Source organism: Vicugna pacos, unplaced genomic scaffold (assembly GCF_048564905.1).
Source record: "Vicugna pacos unplaced genomic scaffold, VicPac4 scaffold_19, whole genome shotgun sequence".
Lineage (NCBI taxonomy): Eukaryota > Metazoa > Chordata > Mammalia > Artiodactyla > Camelidae > Vicugna > Vicugna pacos.
This window is the reverse complement of record NW_027328740.1, coordinates 30,298,339-30,317,878: the sequence shown is the minus strand read 5'-3', so window position 1 is coordinate 30,317,878 and position 19,540 is coordinate 30,298,339. Positions and strand designations below refer to the sequence as shown.

At 32.5% G+C, this 19,540-nt stretch overlaps 1 long non-coding RNA gene across 3 annotated transcripts in view; it reads right to left on the bottom strand.

Annotated features, from left to right (window-relative positions):
• Positions 1 to 1,222: 1,222 nt before the first annotated feature.
• LOC140693055 (uncharacterized) overlaps positions 1,223 to 19,540 on the bottom strand; it is a 36,637-nt gene continuing 18,319 nt past the window's right edge. For all 3 annotated transcript variants that reach the window (XR_012068706.1, XR_012068707.1, XR_012068708.1), the window contains exon 4: positions 1,223 to 1,495. This is a non-coding gene — a long non-coding RNA (uncharacterized lncRNA). The remainder of the gene's footprint in view (positions 1,496 to 19,540) is intronic.

Sequence of the window (19,540 nt, the reverse complement as noted above, 5' to 3'; positions counted from 1 at the left end):
TTATTGGTATGGGGAAGAGAATCAGCTATTTTGGGTGGGTGTGTGATGAAGAGATAGGAAGAAATCCAGCAAATGAGAATGGAATACTTTATGCCTCTCGAGGCATGAATTAAGAAGAAAATAATACTTTGTCTACTTTACCTACTCCCACTTACTGTTTTGAGTGACTAGTCCTTGGGCTATGAAAAGAGCTAGTTTGTGGGGAAGAGTAAACACCATAACGAAATAGTTTGAAAAGCATGAGAGATTTGTTGTTTCAGGAAAGTAGATTTTCCTTAAAGTCAACATGTATCTTTCATTCACTAAATATTAAATTGCATCCTGTGGCATGTGCTGTGCTTACAGTGCTGGTATCCAAGTTAGACAATGAAAGGGGGATAGACAGAAAACATCTGGAGGAGGTGGTTTCATGCTGAGACTGGGAAAGTCTAAGAAGGTAAAAGGAGGATACCTAAAGTCCATGGATGAGCTGGAACAAAAGTGGTAAGGTTGGAGCTTACATTGTTGACAAGCATTTGCCTGGATATATCTCCAGATACTGTGAAACATAAAGATATTCCAAGGAAGTCAGATACCAGATTTATTAAGGAATGACTAAACTAAGTTGAGTTTCTGGGCTTAGAGATGGATAGGCATTAAGTGCCAACCTGAGGACATAAGCTTGTCTTTAGCTGGAACGTAAAAGCAACATAAATTATTGACTTGTTAATATACTGTAGACTCTTTAGTTCAGGAAATGAAACCACCAATTGGAATGTTTTGAGAACAGCACAAAGAAGACCATAGATAAAATTGCTTCTTAAATTCTACCACATGCTTAATATGCCATCTGAGACTACATTATGTGAACTTTATGGTTCCAGGAGTGACACAATAGAGACCATGATCCCTGGGCTTGTCCTACATTTACCTTCTGTTCCAACCTATCCTAACTTAACACTATTAATACTTTCAAGGATGAACCAGAAACCATTTAGTACATTTGTCTCTCTCCATGTGTTAGTTTTTTCCAAATTCTTCCATTTTCTCTTCTTCCTTACAAGAAATTATTTAAATTTACTTACATTTTGTTCCATCAAATGATCAAATCAATCAAATATTTTTTTTCTTAAATGGTTACTTAGTCTCACATTTAAATTTTAACTCCATTTAAAACAAATAAGGAAAATACAGGTACAAATCTATGTTTATTGTTCAAATAAGAAATTTGCAGATGTTTGTGGACATTTGACAACATCAATTTTAATCTTTGTTATCTTGCATAATCTGGTAGTCCTCTGGTAGATCAGTTTTAATTAGGATGACGTTGATAAACTGAAGATGGTTGATGAGTTGGCTTTGAAAGAGAGGTAGTTGATGTATCAGCTATCCCTGGCACTGGAAACCGTGGGTTGCTCCCTGGTTGAAGTTTAGAAAAACGACCTTCACTGGCAGATTTGTTGTGATATCTATTTGGAAAAGTAGAAGGCTCCAACATCAGTCCATAACAATTGCTCTGTATGGGAGACAAGATGCTGTATTGAGAATTAGAAGTTGTAGTTGTAATGAAGTTCACAACAGTGTCATTTGCTTCATTGAAGCTGCTTTGAGAGTGCCCGTGGACAGTGGTAAACTGACTTAAAGTAGCACGTTGATCCACTGCAATTTGCACTCGTGGTCTAACTGATATTGATGATGGAGGAGAAAAATCACCTCTGATCGGGGTATTTGTATCACCAATAATGTGGCTAGTAGGGGGCTTACTTATTAGATTCATATTTAAATTTGCAGGAGATAAAAATGGACTTTCTCCACTAGTGTCAGCCACAAAACCAGAATTAAGATTATCCACATTACCACCTGATTTAAAGTGCTTCTTTTTGAAATCTTCATCCAATGAAGATACCAGAGAGGCATTTTTAATCCCAACTCTTCTTTTTATTCTCACTAAAAGCTGGGGACAGACTCGTTTAAAATTTGGATAATGATAGAATTGCAGCTACAACCAAAGGAGAAAAATTTTAGTAATATTTTAAACCAAAATACAAGACTACAATAAGCCTAACTAATAAAACCTCAGATTTCACGTTTACTGTGCATAGAAAATATCATCAAAATATAAACAATGCTGATGATATTTTGAAGTTCCTTATTTGGAAAATACAAATTTAAATTTTATAGTCATCAAATTTAAGAAGTTAACATTTGCAGCAACGGTGAATTCCAATTTTTAAAGCAACTTTAATACCTTTATTTAGATTTCTGGTGTGATTCATAGTTGCAAGCAAAGTTTCTCATAATCTTGACTACTTAAGGCACTGTCCTCATTTTTTTGAAAAAATAAAGGATTTTAGTCTTAGTAGTTCTATACAATTTTCAAAATCTAGCTTTACATTTATATTACCATAGATTGATGTACAAAATAAACTTTTATATATAAGTTACCAAGTCGTAACTAATATTTCTGAATATCTTGCTTAAAACAGAGACTAATTTTTCTTCTGCCAGAATGTCAGCTAGACAAGCAGATCTTTGAAAATTCTGCCACTCTTTACTAAACCCATAAAGCTTAAGCTCTCTAACTAAACTTTTCATACTTCCAGTTTCAAATATAGTGAAAGGGGACTTTCTTTCCAAAACTTCCTTCTTAAAGACATCTTCATCAATCACTACAGAGGTTCCATTATCATCCCAACAGATGGATTTAAATTGGTCACTCCCAGTCATTTTCCAGAGTATTCAGGGAAATGTCAGAGAACGAAAATTATTATCTTCATCTGGTTCAGAGACACAATGTGTGTAACATGGTCTTTTTATCATGGATTCTTCAGAGAAAGTCTGGAAAATATTTTCCTCAATCATAGACCTCAAGTCCAAGTCCCCAGAGAATGTTTGATCACACAATAGAGATCTACCAGGGTTTCCTGAACCAGTTTGTTCATCTTTACGAGACACATCTTGAATTTCTGAAGAAACATGTGCCATCTCAAATAAATTTTTCCACAGCTACTTTTCTAATCAGCATGATTTTGAGCACTGCAGCTACAAATGCAGCTTTGGCAGTCTTGCACAGATAAACTGCTAGGCCATCACAATGGTTCTCAACCTGAGTAGCTGTCACATCACAAAGCGACTGATCTCCTACCAACCCAAGAGTAACATTCAGCCACTGTTTACTTCTCATTCATCCAGTTAAAATGAAACATATAGGATGCTTATGTTTATAGTGTTATCTGCAAATCTTATTCCCACAAAATCTTTTTAAATAATTTAATTTTGGGGTCTATGAAATAAAACCAATCTCCATCCTTTTGTACACAAATTTATACCAGATTGGTGAACAGAGTATAAATAATGCACAAAATATCTATAGTAATTTTAAAGTTTTGGAATTTAAAGTGAAATTTGTGTAAAAACTATAAAGAAATGGTATAATGATTTCATCATCATTTGTAATTAAAGTGAAACTTAGTTTGATTTGGAAATGGAAGTAGTTATTTATCTGTGTACTTTAGAATATGTATCTCTATATTCAAAACATGTGAAGAATAAATATGTTTATTTTTTATGTTTATAAATAAATGATAAATATTTATGAAATAAAATTAGATTAAAATAATCATTAAAATTTAAGAAATCCCAAAGGGTGGCATTTTTGTTTTAAATTGTAATTCAGTGCTATAAGTAAAACAAATGTAATTTAATATACTACTTTAAAATTACAAGAGAGACAATCTTATTGTATATTTACAAATGTTTGTTTTTGCCATTCTTTCACTCAGAGGTTTCTCAGTGCATAGAACTAATAAATTTTCTTGTCATCTATATAATACATACCCTTGGGGCTTCTGTTATGTGTTCCAAAATGATGTTGATTAATACTCTTATGCACAATATCCTGGGTTCAATAAATGTGCCTCCATTAAGGGGGAAACAAACAATCAAAAAACAAAGAAATAACAGTGTATGTGGGTTGGGGTGGAAAAGACCAGGTAATGCATTTTAGGAAGCAACATATTTCTCAGTCCTGAAACATTTGTCATTGTAAGTATAATACGGCATTTTAAGGCAAGTGTCTTGTGCACTAATTGTAATAATAGCTATGTTCTGTATCAGTAAACTGTAGTAAATCCAGTTCTACCAATACTTATATACTTATTTAGAAATAAATTCCGTTAAACATAAGCCAAATTCAAAATGGGAGATAAAATTTTTAAATAAATAAATGTACCCTCAAGCTACAATGTAAAATTTTCCTTCAGTATCTGTAAATTCCATTCTAAATAAATAATAGCAACCTGAATTTATTGCACGTTATAAGTATTAGAAATTATAGTTAAGTTGGGTTTAGTCCTCATTCATAAATATTACTTAACATATGTAAATGAATATATGTGATACCATCCATTAGAAAACAAAGAATTCAAAAATAACAATCTGAAAATATGTAGGAAAATTATTCACAGATTGGATATTACCTTTTTTTATAAAAATATTCTTAACAAATTTGCTCTAGATTGAATGTAACTAAACATAATAAAAGCCATATATGGGAAACCCATGACTAACATCAAGTTCAATATTAACATACAGTAATGTTTTCATCTGGCCCAGTAATAAGAAGAAGTAGCTCATTTTCAGAAGTCCTAAATTACAGTACTAGATGTCCTAGCCAGAACAAGTAGTTAAGAAAAATTATAAAAGGCATCCAACTTGTAAAAATGCAGTAAAATTTTTACAGATGACATAATTATGCATAGATAGAAAACTCCATATACTCCTCCAGTGACTGTTAGAAATAATGAACAAACTTAGTAAACTTGCAGAATACAAAATCAATATACAAATATCCGTTGCATTTATGTATACTAAAAACACATTATCAGAAAGAGAAATTAGGGAAACAATTGTGTGTAAATTAATACCAAAAATATTAAAATACGAATAAATTTGATAAGTGAAATAAAAGATCTAAGCATAGATGTATAAATTACAGGTGCAAGAAATAAAAGCAAACAAAATAAATACAAAGATATTCTGTGCTCATGGATTGTATACATTGTGAGGAAATATTCTAATCTATCTTTTACATGTTCAATCTCCCAGCACTAATTATTGAGGAGAATGTCTTTTCTTCATTTTATACTCTTGCTTCCTTTATCATGGGTTAAAAGATCATAGGTGTGAGGGATTATATTTGGTTGCTCTATTCTCTTCAATTCATTGGTGTCTGTTTTTGAGCCAGTATCATGTTGTTTTAAATACTAAAGCTTTGTAGGACTATTTAACGTCAGAGAACTTTACACCATTATATTTAATACACTTTTTGAAGATTATTTTGGCAACTCATGATCTTTGTGGTTACATATAAATTTTGAAATTATTTGTTCTATTAAATGGAAAAATATCATGGGTATTTTGACATGAATCACACTAAATGTAGATTGCTTTGGGTAGTAGGGTTGTTGCAACCACATTGTTTCACATTATTAACACAAGAGATTTTTTTCATTTCTTTGAACCAGTTTTAATTTCATTCATCAATATTTTCTGTTTTTTAATGTATAGGTTTTCTCCTTATTTGTTAACTTATTTGTAGGTTTTCTTTACATATATATAATTAAATACATTGTATTTGTAAATACATTTCCTGCACAAATACAACAGGCAGAAGGCAGTGGCAAGTCATATTCAAAGTCCTGAATGAAAATAGCTGTAATCTAAGATACTTTATCAAGCAAGGCTACCTTTTAGTGTAGAAGGCGAGATAAATAGCTTCCACACAAGCAAATACTAAAAGAATTAAGCAAGAGAAAAAGAAATAATGAAAGATCTACTCTAAATAAAAAACAAGCAGGAAGCTATAGAAAAGAGGAAGGTATAATTAGAAAGGAAAGAGCTACAATGACTTACAACAGAATAAATATGATGTTGTAAAACAGGATGTCAAAATTTTATGCGTCACCGACTGAAACATGAAAATACAGAGTGTTTTCTTCTTGTTTCTCTTCTCTGCAGGATGGGTTTGAGTTATATTCTTATCAGTTAAAATAAACAGAAATATCATAGGTCAATATAAATATAAAACAACGTAATAATAAGTCAAAAGCTAACAATGAATTCACAAAGCAAAAAAGAAACCAAGATTATAAAAGAATACTTATCAAGCCACAAAAAGAAAAAGAAATGAACAAAAAGGAAATACCAGTCAACTGGAAAATGAAGTTAAAAATGGAAAAAACACTAGTCTATTAATAATTATCGCAAATGTTAATGGATTTAGTACTTCAATCAAAAGATATATATTGTCAGATGGGATAATATAAGAAGACCCTACATTATGATGAATACAAGAGAACCACTTTTGCGAGAGGAACACACATCAAATTTATGTCAGAAGATGGAAAAATATATTCCATTCAAATGTACATATGAAGAATGCAGGACTAGCAGTACTGACTTCACACAATAGAGACTTTACAAGAAAGGCCATAGAGAAAGATAAACAAGGACATGATATAATGATTAAAGGAACAATGCAAAATGGGGGTATTATACTCATTAATGTATATGCACTCAATATAGTAGCCCCTAAATATATAAAGCAAATACAAATAGATAAAAAGACAGAAATCCCTGGGAACACAATCAGAGTTGGAGACTATAACTCCCCATTACATCACTGGACTGGTCTTTCACACAGAAAATTAATAAGGGAACAAAGATACTAAAAGACATTATAAAATAATTGGAGATGGTTGATATTTTTAAAACAGTAATTCTCCCCAAAACAGAATATGCACTCTTTTCTGTGCACATGGAACATCTTCTAGGAAAGATTATGAACTCAGGCTCTGAAAAAGCCTCAACAAATTTAAGAAGATAAAAAATATTTCAAGCATCTTTTCTGAGTATAATACCATGAAACAGAAAAACAGGGAGAAAAAATGACACCATCCAGAATAAAAAACATGGTACTAAAACAAGGGGGAGAGTTGATGAAGTAAAAGAAGAAATTACAAAATATCTTGAGAAATATGACAAAACACAGCACAAATTCTATGGAAAACTTAAAGCAGGCTTAAGAGGGAAGTTCATAGTGAAAAGGCCTTCGTCAAAGAAGAAGAACAATTTCAAATAAATAATCTAACATTCTATGTAAACTAATCAAGAAAAGAAGAGCAAACAAAACCAAAAGTCAACAGAATGATGTAAAAAATAAAGACCATGGAAGGAAGATTTGGAATAGAGATTAAAAAATAGAAAAAAATTAATCTAATTATTTTTTAAAATAGTAAACAAAATTGACAAATCTCTGTACAGGCTCACCAACAAGAAAAGAGAGAGAACACAAATAATATAAGAAATGAAAATGGAGAAAATACAAAGAGTACAACAAATTTGCAAAATATCATAAGGGATTACCATGAGCAACTGTATGTAAACAAACTGGGCAACCAGGAAGAAATGGAGAAGTTTTTGGAAACATTCAGCCCACCAATATTGCATCAAGAAGAAATTAACCATTTGAACAGACAGATCACCAGAAATCGAATAGAAATATCAATAAAATAAAATTCTCTGCAAACAAAATCCAGACCCAATTACCTTCACTGGGGAATTTGATCAAACATACAAAGAAAAATCCATACCAGTCCTCCTCAAACTCTTCCAAAAGATTGATATGGAGAGAGTACTCCCAAACTGACACCATAGGCCAATATCAAACTGATACCAAAAGCAGAAAAAGACACTACCCCAAAAAGAAAACTATAGGCCAATATCATTGATAAACATAGATGTAAATGTCCTTAAGAAATTATTAATAAACAGAATCCAACAGCATGTAAAAAAAGATCATGCACCATTTACACTTTAGGTTCATCCCAGGAACACAAGGATGGTTTACCATTTGCAAATCAATCAAACAATTGTGATACACCATATCAACAAAAGAGAAGACAAAAATGATATGATCATCTCAGTAGATGCAGAAAAAGCATTTGATAAAATTTAACACCTATTTGTGATAAAAGTTCTTATCACAGTGGGCATAGAAGGACCATATCTCAACATAATGAAAGCTATTTATGACAAATATTTTGCCAGCAAATACTCAATGGTGAAAAACAGGAACCCTTTCCACAAAAACCTGAGACAATACAAGGATGCACATTCTCACAATTTCAATATAGTCTTGGAATTCCTAGCCACAACGATCAAGCAAGAAAAATAAATAAAATGATTCAGACTGTAAAAGAAGAGTTAAAACTGTCATGATATGCAGATATGACACTATATATAGAAAACTGTAAAAGCTTCACAAAAAATACTTAGGGTAAAAAAGGAATTGGGCAAGGTAGCCAGTGTAATGTACAAAAACCAATTAGATTTCATTACACTACCATTGAATCAACAGGAAAAAAAAAGTATAGAAACAACCCCTTTTATAACTGCACCCAAAACTATAAAATGCTTAAAAATAACTCTGACCAAGTAGGTGAATGACTTATACATGGAGAACAGGAAATCATTGTTTCAGGAAATCAAAAAGGATTTTAAGAATTGAAAAGATAACCAATGGTCTTGTAATGGAAGAAATAATATTGTTAAAATGGCCATACTGCCCAAGGCAATCCACAGACTTAATCTCAGTTCTTATCAAATTATTCAAAACATTTCTTTTTAGGACTGAAACAAATGATCATAAGAATTATATAGATACACTAAAGATCTATAATTTTCCAAACAATATTGAAGACAAAGAAAGAGGCTGGAGGAATAACCCTCCTGGTCTCCATACACTATTGCAGACCTACAATAATGAAAACGACATGATATTGGTACAGAAACAGACATATGGCCAATGCAACAGAATTGAGAGACTAGGAATAAATCTACAGGCCTATGTTCAATTAATCTTTGACAGAGTAGCCAAGAATATGACTGAGAAAAGACCATCTCTTCACCAACTGGTGTTGGGAAAACAGGATAGCAGCAAGCAGGGCAATGGAGTTAGAACACTCCTTCGCTCCATACACAAGAATAAACTCAAAATGGCTTGAATACTTAAATGTAAGGCAAGACAGAGTAAATCTCCAAGAAGAAAACATAGGCAAAACACTCTGAGATAAATCTCAGCAATGATCTCCTAGTACAGTCTACCCAAGTAATGGATGTAAGAGCAAAATTATTAAAATTGGACCTAATTAAACTTATAAGCTTTTGCACAGCAAAGGGAACCATAAACAAAGCAAAATGACTAACTACAGGATTAAGGAAAATATTTAGAAATGATGCAACTGACAAAGGCTAAATTTCCAAAATATAGAGTTCATACAACCTAATAATAATACAAAAAAAAAAGAAACCCAATCTGAAAATGCACAGAAGCCCTAAACAATACATTATCCATTAGAGACATACAAATGCCACATAGAAATATGAAAAAAAAATTGCTAACTCTCATTATCAGAGAAGGGCAATTCAAAACTATAATGAATTATCACCTCACATTAGTCACAATGGCCGTCAATAAAAAGTCCAAAAACAATAAATGCTGGGGAAGCTATGATGAAATGGAACCCTCTTACACTGTTGGTAGGAATGTAGTTTGTTGAAGTCATTGTGGAAACCAGGATGGGTATTCCTCAAAAGAATAAAAATATATTTAACTTATCCAGCAATCCAACTCCTGGGTATATATAAAAGAGGACCCTAATTCAAAATGTCACCTGCACACAAATGTTCTTAGCAGTGCTATATACAAAAGCCATGACATGGAAGCACCCTAAATGTCCATCAACAGATGACAGTATACAGAATTTATGCCTTATTTACAAAATGGAATAATATTCTGCCATAAAAATTGATAAAACAATGACATTTGCAGCAAAATATATCTCCCAAAATGTGTCATTCTAATTGAAGTAAGCCAGAAAGAGAAAGAAAAATTATACATGGCATGACACATGGAGAAACCTAAAAAAAAAATTTGGATGAGAACACTATGATTTCATCTACAACTATGAAACACACTTGCAGATCTACATAATAATCTTATGGTAACTGCCGAAATGGTCAAGGATAGGATATACTTGGGAGCTGTAGATTTATAAATGTTATCCACTATATATAAAAATAAATATTTTCAAAATGTCTATTGTATGACACAGGGCAGTATGTTAAATATCGTGAAGTTAAATTTAATAGGCATGCAAACATATGCATGAAGTGGGTCACTGTTTTATGCACCACAGATTGACACGTTGTAAATGGAAGTAGTTCAATGATAAATAAATGAATATATAAGTAAATAAGAAAATAAATACGTAAATAAATAGACAAATTAAATAAATAAATAAATAAATAAATAAATAAATAAATAATATTTAATAATGAATGTAATACAAAGATTCACACTACTTAACTTTACACATCAAGAACCTAGGAGAAAACAGAAAGAATGAAGAAGAAAATTGAATGAATGAGAGTAAGGCAAATAACAAGAGAAATAATTGAAAAGATAACAAAAAATATACCTAAGTGTGATTCTTTTAAACATAAACTGGACAAAAGTTTAGGTTGGCTAAGAAAATAAAGACAAATAAAATTTGAAATAGAAGAGAAGATATTAACACTGATGTTGTAGAGATGCATAGCATCATAAAAAATGACCACTAGATAACAATTTGAATGACCTAGAACAAAAGACAAATTCCCAGAAATATGTCTTCCAATACTGAATCAAGAAGTAATTAGAAAGTTAAATATAGCAAAACTGTGTATGAGCAAATCAGTAATCCAAACCTCTGAAACCAGAAAATATTTACAAAAAGTCTTTACCGGTATATTCTGTCATATATTTGAAGACAATTTTTCACCAATTCTTCCCCAAATCTTCCAAGAATTTGATGGGGTGAAAGTTTCCAAACTAGATTTATGATGCCAGCTATATTTGCATAAAATGCTAGAAAGGACATTATATGCAATAGATATAATATAACCCTCATGAACATATAAGCCAAAATTCTCAAGAAAACACAAACAAAATGGATTCAATAAAACTTTTAATGTATCATACACATACATGAGTAAAGGGATTTATCCCTGGGTTTAAGGAAACTTCAAAATATTCAAATCAATAAAGATGACATGCCACACTAATAGAATGAGAAATAAAACTCACATAATCATCTCAATAGGTGCAGAAAGAGTATTGTATATAATGCAACATCTTTTTAAGTTACTCCCAACAAATTAAATTAAACCTGTCAGAGGCACGATATAATATACACACAAAAACTGTGTGGAGATAAGCGAAGCAGTTCTCTGTTTATTGATTCTTAGGAAAAGGGTTTATATACATCATGCACAATGCCTCACATATCATCTAAGTTATAACAATGTTAATAATCGTAAGCTATTTATGTCCCCATGCTCCTGCAGTAAGCATAGGATGTTAAATGATCAAGGATTGTTTTAAAGTTCATCACAGAACTTCATTAAGTAGGCCATCTCTTATCCGGCTCTGCCTGTCTTACGTTGTCCTCCTATAAGTATCTTATCCAGCATAGGCTATCCAGCCAACCATACAGGATACATTGAATAGGCCATTTCTTTTCCAGCCTGGATATGTAACACTCCTCACAGCTTGTTTATTAGTTCAGCCCATGGGCTTATTCTCTAGAGCCTTCAGACAGGGGCCTACGAACCAAACATCCCTTGACAGAAAACTGGATGAAGAAAATTTGATGTTTATATGTTATGGAATCAATACTTTGCATTCCTATCAACAGTTTCCATGGTGTTCCCTTTTCTCCACAATCTCACCAATATCTATTTCTTTTCCTTTTGTTGGGAGCCTTCTGACAAGTGTGAGGTGTTGTCTCATTTTTGGTTTATGACTTTCCTAATAATTTATAACTCTGAACATATTTTCATGTGTCATTTAGCAAACTGTATGTTTTCTACAGAAAATTGATTCAGATCTATCTATTCAGTACCTATGGACTTTTTTTAATTGAATTGTTTGGTCTTTATTTTGTTGTGGTGTATGAGTTTGCCATATATTTTGGATATTAACACTTGATAGGAAAATATCACTTGCATATATTTTCTCCCATTGTCTTGGTTGACTGTTCATTTTATTGATCATTTCTTCTGCAGTGTAAATCTGTTTAGACTGATACAATCATCTTTTGTTAATTTTGCTTCTGCTTCCCCTGCCAGAGGAGACATATGAAAAATCAAATTAAGTCAAGTGTACTTCTTTTGTTTTACCCTAGGATTCGTTGTTTTCAGGGTTTATGTTTTATATGCCCAGGAGTGGGATTACTGTGTCATAAGATAGGTCTATTTTTATTATTAAAAGGAACTTCTGTACTGTTTCCAAAGTGGTTGCACTAATTTTCATTCCCACCAACAGCGTTGGAGAGTCCCTTATTCTCTACAACCTCCACAGTCTTTATTATTTGTAGACATTTTGATGACAACCCTTCTCACTAGTGTGAGGTAAAACATTATTTTATTTTTGTCTTTCCTTTGTATAATGATTAGAAATATGAGCATGTTTTTATGTTCCTGTTGGTCATCTGTGTGTCTTCTTTGGAGAATTGTCTTCTGCTCATTTTCTGGCTGGGTTGTTTGTAGATTTTTGAAATGGAGTTTTATAAACGATGTGTGTATTTTAGAAATTAGCCTCTTGTTGATTGCATTTTTTCCAAATGTTTTCTCCCATTTGGAATTTCATGTTTTCATTCTGTTTATTTTGTTGTGTATAAGCTTTTAATTTTAATTCAGACTAATTTGATTATTTTGCTTTTATTGTTTTCAGCTTGGGAGAGTGAGATAAGAAAATCTCAGTACAATTTATCTATTGTTTTCCTTATGTTAGTTTCCAGGAGATTTATTGTGTCATGTGTTAGATTCAGATAATTAAATCATTTTGAGTTTATTTTTGTACTGTATGAGGGAGTGTTCAAATTTCATTGATTTACATGTAGCTGTCTAATTGCCTCAACATCACTTGCTGAAGACTGTCTTTTAGGCATTTTATATTTTTGTTTCCTTTGTCATTGTTTAGTTGACCATGGGTGTGATGTTTTATTTCTACCTCTGTGTTCCGTTCCAGTGATATAGATGTTTGTTTTCCAGTATTGTGCTGTTTTGATTACTGTATTTTTGTAATATTGTCTGAGATCTGGGAGGGTTATGGGTTATGCTTCCAACTTTGTTCTTTTCCCACATTGTTCCTTTTGCAGTTCTGGTTCTCTTGCAGTTCCTTACAAGTCTTAGGACTGTTTTTATTTCTATGGAAAATATCATGTATTTCGATCTGAATCACTTTATATCTGTAGACATTTTTGTAGTATGTATATTATAGCAATATTATTTCCTCTAAGCTAGGACCTTGAGATTTCTTTCCATTTCTTTCATCATCTTCAATTTTCTTTATCAGTGTCCTAATGATTTTTTATCTTGATTTTTAATAGGTTTTTCATTTTTCATCTGATTTCATATGGTTTTTTAAATTATGGAATATTTCATTGTTAAAGAAATGTGACAGTATTTTATATTAATCATGAATCATGCAACATTGGTAAATGTCTTTATTAGTTTTAGTTGTTCTGATGTGGAGAATCTTTAGAGTTCTCTATATAGATTATTATGTCATCTAAAATAATGACTGTTGTACTACATTCAATCCAATTTGAATACATTTTTTTCTATTCCAATTGTTGTTGCTAGGGCATCCCATACTGTGTTTAATAGAAATCTTGAGAGTGGGCATCCTTGTCTTATTTCTTATTTTGGCTTTCAGTTTTTCACTTTTACATATTATATTTTCTGTGGGTCTGTAATTAATGACTTTAGTTATGTTGAGATTTATTTCCTGAATCCTACTTTTGTAAGAGGTTTCTGTTGTTGTTGTTGCTGTTGTTGTTGTTGTTGTTGCTGTTGTTGTTGTTGCTGTTGTTGTTGTTTTAATGAATAAATGTTGAATTTTTTGAAATGCTTTTTATGGATTTATTGGGGTGACCACATCATTTTCACTTTTTCTTTTGTTAATTTGGTGTATCAAACTGATTTGTGTATGTTGAACCTCTCTTGTGACCCTGCAATAAATCCAAGTTGATCATAGTGCATGATTCATTTTAGCTATTGTTGCATGCAGTTTGCTAATGATATTTGGTAGAACTTTTGCAACTAAATCAATCAAATATATTGGCTTGAAATTCTCTTTGCCTGTACTTTGTTGGCTTTGCTATCACATTGATGAAGTCTTCATTGAATTAATTTGGGAGTTTCCCACATCTTCACTATGTTTGAATAGTTTGAACAGTATAAGTCCTGTTTTGTATGTTTGTACAGTACTCCACGACAGCTGTTTATATCTGCACTAATGTTTAACGATTTTTTTAAATGAAGATTCTAACTTTCTTCTAGTAATTAGTTTGTTCAAATTATTTGTTTCTCCTTATCTCTGTCTCTTTCTAGACATTTGCCTATTTCTTCTAAGTTGTCCAGGTTATTGGCATGTATGTGTTGACAAAATGATCCTTTTTTTGTATATCTGAGGTAACAATTATTATTTCTCTTTTTATTTCTTATTTTATTTCTTTGGAGCATCTCTCTTTTCTTCTTGGTGCACCTGGCTAGAGGTTTTTTGATTTTGCTTACCTTAAAAAGAAAACATAAAACAAAATCTGGTGTTTTACTACTCTTTTGCATAGTGTTTATGCTCTCTAATTTATATTTACACCTGTAATATTTAGGATCATGTTTTCTTCTATTTTTAACTTTTTTTATTCGTTTATATTCATTTTACAAAGTTGACTCAAATTCCAGCGAAGAGCACAATCTTTCAGTTACAATGAACATAACACATTTGTTTTCCCATTTTTTCCTCAGTGAGCTGCCGTAAGATGTTTTATATATTTCCCTGTGCTATATAGTACAATCCTGTTTATCAATTCTACAATTTTGAATTCCCAGTCTATCTCTCCCTGCCCCGTGCCCCCTTGGCAACCAAAACATTGTATTCTATATTTATGAGTCTATTTCTGTTTTGAATTTCTGTTTTTTTTTGTTTTTTGTTTTGTTTTGTTTTTAGTTTCCACTGATGAGCCATCTCATATGGTATTTCTCTTTCTATATATGGGTTACTTCACTTAGACTGATTTTCTCCAGGAGCATCCATGTTGCTGATAATGGCATTATGCTGTCAGTTTATAAGCCTGAATAGCATTCCATTGTATAAATATACCACCTCGTCTTTATTCAATAAACTGTTGATGGACATTTTGGACTTTTCCACATCTTGGCTATTGTAAATAATGCTGGCTATGAACATTGGGGTGCAGGTGTCATCCTACAATAGGGTTTTTTCTGGATTTATGCCCAGGAGCGGGATTCCTGTGTCATATGATAAGTCTATTCCTTGGCTTTTGAAGAATCTCCATCCTGTTTTCCACAGTGGCTTCACCATACTGCATTGCCACCAGCAGTGAAGGACTGTTCCCTTTTATCCACAGCTCCTCCAGCATTTGTCATCTGTGGATTTTTGAATGATGGCCATTCTGAGTAGTGTGTGGTGATACCTCACTGTAGTTTTGATTTGCATTTCTCTGATAATCAGAGATATTGAGCATTTTCTGATGTGTCTTTTGGTCATTTGTATGTCTTCCTTGGAGAATCGCTTGTTTAGGTTTTCTGCCCATTTTTGTATTATGTTGTTTATTTTTTCTTATTCAGTTGGATGAACTGCTTATATACTTTGGAGATCAAGCCTTTATAGGTTTCATATGCAAATTATTTTCCCATTACGTAGGTGGTCTTTTTGTTTCACTTCCGATTTCTAACTGTGCCGAAACTTGTAAGTTTCATTACGTCTCACATGTTTATTCTTGTTTTTATTTCACCTGCAAGAAAATTTTGGAGACGTAAGTTAGATAACGTTTTGCCTATATTTTCCTCTAGGTGGTTTCTTGTATCTTGTCTTATGTTTAAGTCTTTGACCCATTCTGAGTTTATTTTTGTGTATGGTGTTCTAGCTTCATTGGGAGTGTTCTAGCTTCATTGATATTCCTGCTGCTGTCCAGTTTTCCCAACACCATTTCCTGAAGGGACTGTCTCAATTCCATTGTATTTTCTTGCCTCCTTTGTCAAAGATTAATTGACTAAAAGTTTGTGGGTTCATTTCTAGGCTCCCTATAATGTTCCACTGGCCTATATGTCTGTTTTCCTACCAATACAGTGCTGTCATTTTTACTGTAGCTCTTTAGCATTATCTGAATCGTTAGTGTAAAGAAATGCCACTGATTTTTGAACCTTAATCTTGTAAACTGCTACCTTGCTGAATTCTCCGTTCAGCTGTAGTAGTTTTTGGTTGGATCTTGCAGGGTTTTCTCTATATAGTAACATATTATTTGCATATACTGAGAATTTTACCTCTTCCTTTCCAATTTGCATCCCTTTTACTTCTCTCTCTTGTTTGACTGCTGTGGCTAGGAATTCCATGATTATATTGAGTTGGAGTGGTGATAGTGTGCATCCTTGTCTTGTCTCAGATTTTGGTGGGAAGGTTTAATTTTCTCACCATTCAGTACTATGCTGGCTGTAGGTTTATCTTTAGCTTTCATGATGCTGAGATATGTTGGTGAGATTTTTTATCAAACTTGAGTGTTGAATTTTATCAAATAATTTTCCTGCATCTATTGAGAAGATCATGTGGTTTTGTTCCTTTCTCTTGTTGATGTGCTGTATTACACTGATTGATTTGCATATGTTGAACCACCCCTGTGTCCCTGGCATAATCCCCAATTGGTCATGATGTATAACCTTTCATCTGTGTTGTTGGATTCTATTTGCTACAATTTTTGTGAGGAGTTTTGCATCTGTGTTCATCAGTGATATTGATCTAGAATCCTCTTTTTTGGTAGTGTCTTTGCCTGGTTGTGGTATCAGGGTGATTGTGGCTTCATAGAATGACTTTGGGAGTATTCCTTACTTTTCAATCTTCTGGAAGAGTTTGAGAAGGACTGGTATGAGTTCTTCTTTGTATGTTTGGTAGAATTCTGCAGTGAATCCGTCCTGTCCTGGAGTTTTATTTGTAGGGAGCTTTCATATTGCTATTTTGATTTCATTTCTAGTGCTCTGCTTGTTCAAGGGGTCAGTTTCTTCTTGATTCAGTGTTGGTGGACAGTATGTTTCCAGAAACTTTTCCATCTCGTCTAGGTTATCCATATACTTTTAATAATACTTTCGTATGATATTCTGTATTTTTTATTTGTTGTTATTTCTCTATTCTCCTTCCTTGTTTTGCTAATTTGTGGTCTCTCTCTTTCCTTCTTTTCGAGTTTGGACAGAGATTTGTTGAATTTACTTACTTTTTTGAAAAACCAGCTTTTGGATTTGTCGATATTTTTCTATGGTGTTTTTAATCTCTATTTTATTTATTTCCTCCCCAATATTTATGATTTCCTTCTTTCTGCTGCCTTTTGTTGTTTTTTGTTCTTCTTTTTCCAGTGCATTCTGCTGGTGGTTTAAATTTTTTTTGAAATTGTTCTTCTTTTTGTGGAAGGCCTGTATTGCTGTAAACACCCCTCTGAGCACTGCTTTTGATGTGACCCATAAATTATGTGTGGTATTGCTTTCATTTTCTTCTGTCTCAAAGTATTTTTCATTTCAGCTATGATTTCTTCATTGACCCATTGGTTTTTTATTAACATATTTTTTAATCTCCGTGTTTTCCTTTTGTTCCCCTTTGTTTCTCTGTTGTTGATTTCTAGCTTCATGGGTTTGTGGTCTGTAAAGATGCTTGAGATAATTTCTATCTTCTTAAAATTGCTGAGGTTTCTTTTGTGCCCAAGTATATCATGAATCCTGGAAAATGCCCCATGTGCACTTGAAAAGGCTGTATATTCTATTTTTTGTGGTTGCAATGCTCTGAAAATATCCACCAAGTGTAATATTTCTACTGTATTATTTACCTTCTCTGATGCCTTATTCATTTTCTGTCTCAGTGATCTTTCCAGTGATGTTAATGCAGTGTTGAATTCTCCAACTATGATTAGATTCCCATCACTATCCCCCTTTATATCTGTAAGTAATAATTTTATGTACTTAGGTGCTCCTTTTTTTCATGCATATGTATTAACGAGTGGGCTATTCTCATTTTTTAATCACTCCTTCAATCATTATAAAATGTCCTTTTTTATCTTTCTTTATGGCCTTTGTTTTAAAGAATATTTTGTCTGAAATCAGTACTGTAACACCTGCTTTTTTGGATTTCCTATTTGAATGTAATTCCCTGTTCCATCCTTTCACTCTCAATGTATATGTGTCCTTCTATCTGAAGTGGTTCTCTTGTATGCAGCATATTGAAGGTTCGTGCTTCATTATACAGCATGCCACTCTTTGACTTTCTACTGGAGCATTTATTCCATTAACATTTACAGTAATCAATGATAGGTTTCTGTTTATTGCCATTTTTACCTTATCTTTGCTGTTGATTTGTTATTTCCTCTTTGTTCATATCACCTTCCTTTTATGGTTTGGTCATTTTCCTTTGTATTTTCATGAATTTTATTTTGTTTTAGTGACTCCCTGATATGTTTTAGTCTTGTTGTCACCCTTCATTATAAGTCTTTTAGACCATTATTATAACTGCTTTTATTAAACTGATAGTAACATGATCTCAATCCCATTTAACCAAAGACAAAAGAATTTTTAAAGACTAAAAAAAAAAATGTTCTATTTTCCTGCTTCCCTCTCCGACTCTCAATGATTTGGATATCTTATTTTAAAATTTTGTGCATATTTTATTTGTAATTCATGAGTTATCACGTTTCCAGCTGTGAATTTCACATTTCTGAAGCATCCTGCTTCTTTTCTATTTAGAGTAGACTTTTCAATATTTCTTCTAGCATGGGTCTAGTGTTGCTAAACTCTTGAAGCATTTTCTTGTCTGTGAAATTCTTTATGTCTCCTTATACCAAAAAGGATAGACTTGCTTATTAAAGTATCTTAGGGTATATCTTTTTTCACTCAGGCCTTTGAATATATCTTTCCACCCCCTTCTGGCCTGTAGTACTTGTGTAGTGAAATTAGCTGGGAGAGTTATGGGGATTCCCTTGTATCTCACTCTTTGCTATTTTCCTGCTGCCTTTAGGATCATTTCTTTATCCTTGGCTCTGGCTATCTTAATTATATGTCTTGGTGTGGGTATATTTGTGTTCTTCCTGTTTTGGACACTCTGAGCTTACTGTACCTGAGTATCTGATTCCTTCTTTATGTTTGGGAAGTTCTCAGTCATGAATTCTTCAAATGGCTTTGCAATCACCTTTGATCTTTCCTCCCCTTCTTGGACTTCTATCATACCAAGATTGGCATGCTTTATAATATCCCATAGATCTCATGCATTTTTCATTTGTTTCTCATTGTTTCTCTTGTAGCTATTCTGATTGTGTGCTTTCTATTGTCCTGTCTTCTAAGTCACTAATTCTTTCCTCTGCATTGTCTAGTCAGCTTTATGATGCTTTTATATCATTCCTCATCT